The sequence below is a fragment of the Microcebus murinus genome, chromosome 3 (assembly GCF_040939455.1).
Source record: "Microcebus murinus isolate Inina chromosome 3, M.murinus_Inina_mat1.0, whole genome shotgun sequence".
Lineage (NCBI taxonomy): Eukaryota > Metazoa > Chordata > Mammalia > Primates > Cheirogaleidae > Microcebus > Microcebus murinus.
In genome coordinates, this window is record NC_134106.1 from 38,828,491 (window position 1) to 38,836,959 (window position 8,469).

Sequence of the window (8,469 nt, forward strand, 5' to 3'; positions counted from 1 at the left end):
ACTGTATTTTGAAACCCCTATTTCTCTTGGCTTCAGGGGTATTTTGAAAACCCCTTTCCCGTGTCACTGGCCCCTGCTCCTGCAGCTCCTTTCCTGCCGCCTCCTCTTCTACCAAACCCTTGAATCAGGGAGCCAGGGCACCCTCCTAAACTGTTCTTTTCTCTGTCCACACCCTCTCCCTCATTACTTCATACCTTCCCTTAGCTCTAAAATGCCACCTATGTGCAGATGACTCCCATAGGGACTGGGACTTGCATATGCCACACTCTACTTGACATCTCTGTGTGGATGATCAAACTTTCCCCTGAGTCCCTTCCACCTGCAGTCCTCCCCATCTCAGCGAATGGCACTATTGTCCCTCCAAAGCTGCTCAAGCTGAAAACCTAGAAGTCATCTTTGATTCTTCCCTTCCCCTCATATCCCTACAGTAGAATTAGCAAATCGTATCTGCTCTCACTCCAAAAATATAACTTTTAGATATTTTTTTTTTTTTTTATATTTTTTTGGACGAGGTTCTGGGGCCCCAAGAGCAGGGGCCCTGGAAGTCGCCCTACTTTTAGTTATTGATACTTCTTTCCATTTTCACAGACACTATCCTTGCCCAAATTGACATAATACTTCACCTGGATGACTACAATTGTTTCTTTTTCTTTTTTTTTTTTTTTGAGACAGAGTCTCACTCTGTTGCCCTGGCTAGAGTGCTGTGGCATCAGCCTAGCTCACAGCAACCTCACACTTCTGGACTTAAGCAATCCTCCTGCCTTAGCCTCCCAAATAGCTGGGACTATAGGCATGTGCCACCATGCTCGGCTAATTTTTTCTATTTTTGGTAGAGATGGGGGTCTCACTCTTGCTCAGGCTGGTCTTGAACTCCTGAACTCAAATGATTCACCTGCCTCGGCCTCCCAGAGTGCTAGGATTATAGGCGTGAGCCACTGTGTTCGGCCTACAGTAGTTTCTTAATTCATCTCCATTCTCACATTCACAATCCATTCTCTACAAAGTACTCAGAAGTGCTCTTTTTACAACATAAAACATGCCTGTCCTCTACTCTCTCTCTGTATCAGAATAACCTTCAAACTCCTTACCATTCCTTATGGCTTAGCAGGAGATCACTCCTGCCCTCAAACTTCTCTCTTAATTACCCACTTCCAGCCCCATTGACCTCCTTCCCATTCTCCCAGCACACCTTACCTATCTTATCAATAGCAATATGAGGCATTAGGTCAAATGCATTCCAGAAATCAAGGTATGCTATTATTTAAGGCAGCTCTCAATCAAAAGTGGTACTGCCTTCCCAGAGGGCTGGAAATGAGTGGAGGCTTTTTTGGGTTGTCAAAATGACTGAGGGGATTGAGTGGCTGAAGACTAATCTCCTTGAAATGTTAGGAAGAACATCCTATCTAAAATTCAATAGTCCTCCATGTAGAGACATCTTGTCTAAGGCATTCTTGTGTCCACAAAAAAGAATTGTGCAAGAATGTTCATGGTAACTTTATTCATAATAGCTCCAAACAGGAAACTTCTCAGTATCCACCAATAGGAGAATGAATAAGTGAACTATGATATTATTCATAGAAAACACTGACTGCTCAGTAATAAAAGAGAACAAATTATCAATAAATATTAACATGATGAATCTCAAAAACATTATGCTGAGCAAAAGAAGCTTTAAATGAAAAATTATTAATACATAGGTATAATTCCATTTATATGAAAGTGGTAGCAGGACCAGCTATATAATTTCTGGCGCTCAGTACAAAATGAAAATGTGAGCTCCCTTGTTAAAATATCCTTAAGAACTTCAAAATGGTGACAAAAGAGCATTAAACCAAGTGTGGTCTCCTTTTAAGCATGGGATCCTATGTTACTACATTGGCTGCATGCCCATGAAGCTGGCTTTGAGTTCTAGCATAGGCAAACCAATTTATAGTAAAAAAAAAAATATATATATATACATATATATGTATATATGTATATATATACATATACACATATACATATATGTGTATATGTATATATGTATATATATATGTGTATATATATATATATAGTTGCATCTGGAAGGGGCAAGAATAATTGGGAAGGAGGCCGGGTGCGGTGGCTCATGCCTGTAATCCTAGCACTCTGGGAGGCTGAGGCGGGCAGATTGCTCAAGGTCAGGAGTTCAAAACCAGCCTGAGCAAGAGCAAGACCCCATCTCTACTATAAACAGAAAGAAATTAATTGGCCAACTAATATATATAGAAAAAATTAGCCAGGCATGGTGGCGCATGCCTGCAGTCCCAGCTACTCAAGAGGCTGAGGCAGTAGGATTGCTTGAGCCCAGGAGTTTGAGGTTGCTGTGAGCTAGGCTGATGCCACGGCACTCACTCTAACCTGGGCAACAAAGTGAGACTCTGTCTCTAAATAAATAAATAAAAATAAAATAAAATAGAAGCCGGGTGCAGTGGCTCACTCCTGTAATCCTAGCACTCTGGGAGGCTGAGGCGGGCGGATTGCTCAAGGTCAGGAGTTCAAAACCAGCCTGAGCAAGAGTAAGACCCCATCTCTACTATAAACAGAAAGAAATTAATTGGCCAACTAATATATATAGAAAAAATTAGCCAGGCATTGTGGCACATGCCTGCAGTCCCAGCTACTCAAGAGGCTGAGGCAGTAGGATTGCTTGAGCCCAGGAGTTTGAGGTTGCTGTGAGCTAGGCTGACGCCACAGCACTCACTCTAGCCTGGGCAACAAAGCGAGACTCTGTCTCAAAAAAAAAAAAGAATGACTGGGAAGGGAAAAATGGAACCTTCTAGAAATGATGGTTATGCTTACCTTGATAAGAGTCTGGATCACAGGAGAATACCTTTGTCAAACTCATTTAATGTTACACTTAAAAGTTTTTCTGGCCGGGCGCGGTGGCTCACGCCTGTAATCCTAGCTCTTGGGAGGCCGAGGCCGGTGGATTGCTCAAGGTCAGGAGTTCAAAACCAGCTCTGAGCAAGAGCGAGACCCCGTCTCTACTATAAATAGAAAGAAATTAATTGGCCAACTGATATATATATAAAAAATTAGCCGGGCATGGTGGCGCATACCTGTAGTCCCAGCTACTCGGGAGGCTGAGGCAGAAGGATGATCGCTCAAGCCCAGGAGTTTGAGGTTGCTGTGAGCTAGGCTGACGCCATGGCACTCACTCTAGCCTGGACAACAAAGCGAGACTCTGTCTAAAAAAAAAAAAAAAGTTTTTCTTTTTTGTATTTGTTAATGGTTTATCTTTTTTTTCTTTTCTTTTCTTTTTTTTTTTGAGACAGAGTCTCGCTTTGTTGCCCAGGCTAGAGTGAGTGCCTTGACGTCAGCCTAGCTCACAGCAACCTCAAACTCCTGGGCTCAAGCAATCCTTCTGCCTCAGCCTCCCAAGTAGCTGGGACTACAAGCATGTGCCACCATGCCTGGCTAATTTTTTCTATACATATTAGTTGACCAATTAATTGTTTTCTATTTATAATAGAGACAAGGTCTCACTCTTACTCAGGCTGGTTTCAAACTCCTGACCTTGAGCAATCCACCTGCCTGGGCCTCCCAGAGTGCTACAATTACAGGTGTGAGCCACTGCGCCCGGCCGTTAATGGTTTATTTATCAAGAGAAACTTATTCCTCAGTCCACATATCCATAGCTCAGGAACACAGGTCAGTGACAAACTTCCATGTAAATCAACCCAAAGAAATTATTTTATTTTCCAAAATCACTTTGCATTCTGAAAGATACCAGCCTTCCTCATCTCCTCAAAATCTTTCATAAAATCATAATTTCTGTAGAAATCTGCATATGCCTTCTTTCTTGGTTCAGCCACAGCAAACTTATACAAAGCTGCAACTCCCAGGGATATGAAGAATGCTCCAACAATATGAATCCGCAGACGCCTGGTCAGGAGGCCACGCATCTGAGGTTTCGCCAAAGTGCTGGAAGCCATGATAGTTACTGTCCTTGATGAGTATGCTCACCTCAACACGTCCTTCCTGGCTGATGGAGAAAGGAACTGCCAAGCTTTTCTTTATGTTGTATAAGTTTTACCTCAAAAGAAAAGAAAAAGACTCCAAGCAAACATTGATTTCTAATTAAGGATAGACATGCTCAAGTATTTGGGGAGAAGTGTACTGAAGTCTGCAACTGAGTTTTTTTTGTTTTTATTGAGACAGAGTCTCACACTGTTGCCTGGGCTAGAGTGCTATGGTGTTAGCCTAGCTCACAGCAACCTCAAACTTGTGGGCTCAAGTGATCCTCCTGCCTCAGCCTCCTGAGTAGCTGGGAATACAGGCATGGGCCACCATGTCTGGCTAATTTTTGTCTCTATATATTTTTAGTTGGCCAACTAATTTCTTTCTATTTTTTTAGTAGAGACGGGGTCTTGCTCTTGCTCAGGCTGGTTTCCAACTCCTGACCTTGAGCGATCCACCCACCTTGGCCTCCCAGAGTGCTAGGATTACAGGCGTGAGCCACTGCGCCTGGCCTGCAACTGACTTTTAAATCCATCAAAATAATAAGACAGATGAAAAGACACGTGACAAAGCAAGTAGAGCAAAACATTAATGGCGTAATCAAGGAATGGACACACAGTTTTTACTGTAAAACTTTTTCAACTTTTCTTTTTCTTTTCTTTTAGAGACAGGGTCTTGCTGTTACCCAGGCTGGAGTGCAATGGCCTAATCCTAGCTCACTACAGCCTTGAACTCCCAAGCTCAAGCAAGCCTTCTGCCTCAGCCTCCCGAGTAGCTGAGATTACAGATGCAAGCAAGCCACTCTGCTGGTTTTATTCCTCCTATCTGTTACTTTGTACCCATTGACCAATCTTTCCCCTTCCTACCTCCCCTACCCCTCTCTAGCCTCTGCTAACCACTATTCTACTCTCAACTTATATGAGACCAACTTGTTTAGATCCCACATGAGTGAGATCATGTGATATTAGTCCTTCTCTGCTTAGCTTATTTCACTTAACATAATGCCCTCTAGGTTTATCCATGTTGTCACAAACAATAGGATTTCATTCTTTTTATGGCTGAATAGTATTCCATGTATATATATGCCAAATCTTTTTTAATCCACTCATGTGTTGATAGACACTAAAATTGATTCCATATCTTGGATATAGTGAATAGTGCCACAATAAACACAGGAGGGCAGATGTCTGTTTGACATATTGATTCCATTTCCTTTGGATATACACCCAGTAGTGGGATTGTGGTATCATATGGTAGTTTCATTTTTACTTTTTTTTTGAGACAGAGTCTCACTCTCTGCCCGGGGTAGACTGCTGGGGCGTCAGCCTAGCTCACAGCAACCTCAAACTCCTGGGCTTGGGCAATCCTTCTGCCTCAGTCTCCTGAGTAGCTGGGACTACAGGCATGCACCACCATGCTCATTTTTTCTATATATTTTTAGTTGGCCAATTAATTTCTTTCTATTTATAGTAGAGACAGGGCCTTGCTCTTGCTCAGGCTGGTTTCAAACTCCTGACCTTGAGCGATCCTCATGCCTCGGCCTCCCAGAGTGCTAGGATTACATGCGTGAGCCACCACACCAGGCCCATTTTTACTTTTTTGAGGAGCCTCCATACTGTTGTCCATAATGGCTCTACTAATTTACATTCCCACCAATAGTGTATTAGAAGGAGTTCCCCTTTCACTGGACAAGGCGGTACCAGCCTATAGTCCTAGCTAGTCAGGAGGTTGAGGCAGTAGGATTTCTTAAAAAAAAAAAATCAATGTAATCTGCCTTATAAATAGACTAAAGAAAAACCATATTATCTCAGTAGAGGTAGAACAAGCATTTGACAAAATTTAACTACTTGTGACAAAAACTCTTAGCATACTAGAAATAGAAAAAACTTTTCAATTTGATAAAGGGCAATCCATAATAAAATCTGCAGCTAACATAATACTAGTAAACAATTGAATGTTTTCTCCCTAAATACAGAAACAAGGTAATGATGTCCATTCTCATTTTTTCTACTTAATATTATATTGAGATCCTAACAATGAAATAAGATTTAAAATAAAAAAGTAAAACTGCTTCAAATGACATTATTGTCTCCAGATGACATGATTGTATACTTATTAGATTCTCAGAAATAAACAAAAAAGGAATAATAAATTGAAAAATGAAGTTATGATAATAACCTCAAAAGACATAAAATGCTTAAGATTCTTAAGGTTAAATTTAACAAAATATGTGTAAGAGGTTTACACTGAAAACCACAAGACATTTTGAGAAAACCAAAGAGAGAGCTAAATAAATGCAGAGAAAACATGAGCATGGATTAGAAGATCCAACACTGTTACAGTCTCAATTTTCCCTTAATTGCTCTATAGATTCAATGTGATCCCAATCAAAATCCAAGCAAGCTTTTTTTTTGTAGAAACTGACAAGCCAATTTTAAAATTTATATGTAAATAGGCCGGGCGCGGTGGCTCACGCCTGTAATCCTAGCTCTCTGGGAGGCCGAGGCGGGCGGATTGCTCGAGGTCAGGAGTTCGAAACCAGCCTGAGCAAGAGCGAGACCCGTCTCTACTATAAATAGAAAGAAATTAATTGGCCAACTAATATATACAAAAAATTAGCCGGGCATGGTGGCACATGCCTGTAGTCCCAGCTACTTGGGAGGCTGAGGCAGGAGGATCCCTTGAGCCCAGGAGTTTGAGGTTGCTGTGAGCTAGGCTGACGCCACGGCACTCACTCTAGCCTGGGCAACAAAGCGAGACTCTGTCTCAAAAAAAAAAAAAAAAAAAAAAAAATTTATATGTAAATAAAAATAAAATTTATATAAAAATATGAAGGACCAAAAATAGCCAAAACAGATTTGAAAAGAACCATAAAGTTAAAGGACCTCTACCATTTGATTCCAAGACTATGGGAATCAAGACGTAGTACTAGAACAAGGATAGAGACACAGATCAAGGAAGCAGGAAAGTTCAAGAGACCCCACACACATGACTAACTGATGCTTGATAGGAGGCAAGGTCATTCAGTGGAGAAAGAGTTTTCACCATACAGCACTGGAACAACTAGCCAGACATATGGTGGGGAGAGGACCTCTAAAAATCTTAACTCTTACATCACACACAAAAATTAACTTGAAATCATAGACCTAAGCTTAAAAGCTAAAACTATAAAAGTTCTAGAAGAAACAGTGGGAACGAAGCCAACAAGATGATTTCCACATGAGCAATGATTGGGGGGGGGAATGGCCATTCTAAGAGAGAAATAATTGCCTGCTATAGTAGGAAAGGAATAGGTACTATATGAAATTGGTGGGGGAAAAAGCGGAAGAAATTGGTTGCCTCTGGGAGAACACGAATTAGGATGAGGAAGGGAGCGCCTGTTTCTTTCTTTTCCTTTCTTTTTTTTTTTTTTTTTTCCAGACAGAGTCTCTGTTGCTAGGGCTAGAATGCAGTGGTGTCTTTATAGCACACTGCAGCCTCCAACTCCTGGGCTCAAGCAATCCTCCTGCCTCAGCTTTCCAAGTAGCTGGGACTACAGGCACACTCCCAACATACCCCACTAATTTTTATTTATTTATTTTGTAGAGAGGGGCCTCACTATTGCCTAGGCTGATCCTGAACTCCTGGCCTCAAGGCCTCAAGCGATCCTCCCCCCTCCTAGGATTAGTGCTAGGATTAGTGCTAGGATTATAGGCATGAGCTACCATGCCCTTAAATTACTTTTTTTTTTTTTTTTTAATTATTTTTTTTTATTTTGGCACATTATGGGGGTACAGATTTTAAGGTTTCAATAAATGCCCATTTCCCCCCCTCCCCCCAAAAGTCTGAGTCTCCATCATGACCATCCCCCAGATGGTGCTTAAATTACTTTTGTTTTCTACTCATGTATTATTCATGAAATAACAAAAACTTTAAGAACTGGTAGCCTCATTATAATAAATGTTTACATATTACATACTCTTTTAACCATCTGTAAGAATAAAATTCATCCCATTTGAAGGTTTCATTAAATTCTATAAATTATATACATGTGCGCACACACCCCTTTTCAAATCTATGTGAAAAAACTATAGGATATTGACCAAACAATTTTCTTATATAGCACTCTTAATTTTTCTTCTTAAGTAACATGATACTTTCCCCCCAACATATGTGTTGTTGTTTTTGATTTAGAGGTATCCCTTAACATTCATGAGAAAGGTCACAATCAACACCCCTACTTTCCTTTTCCATCCACACTTTGGCTTTTGATGTTGACTTTTTAATTGGGTTCTAAGTTGATGGACTTCAAGAGTTTGGTTAAAAAGTTTAGCTATTGTTTTAAATTTTGTCATGTTTCTTTCTTAAATACTATATGTCAAACTGATTGTATGTCAATACTATACAAATTAAAAAGCAATTCTAAAAAATTGAGAATGATTGTAGAAATATATTTGGGTATAAATCTTATAAAACAATAATAAATGTTCTTAAATACGACACTACAGA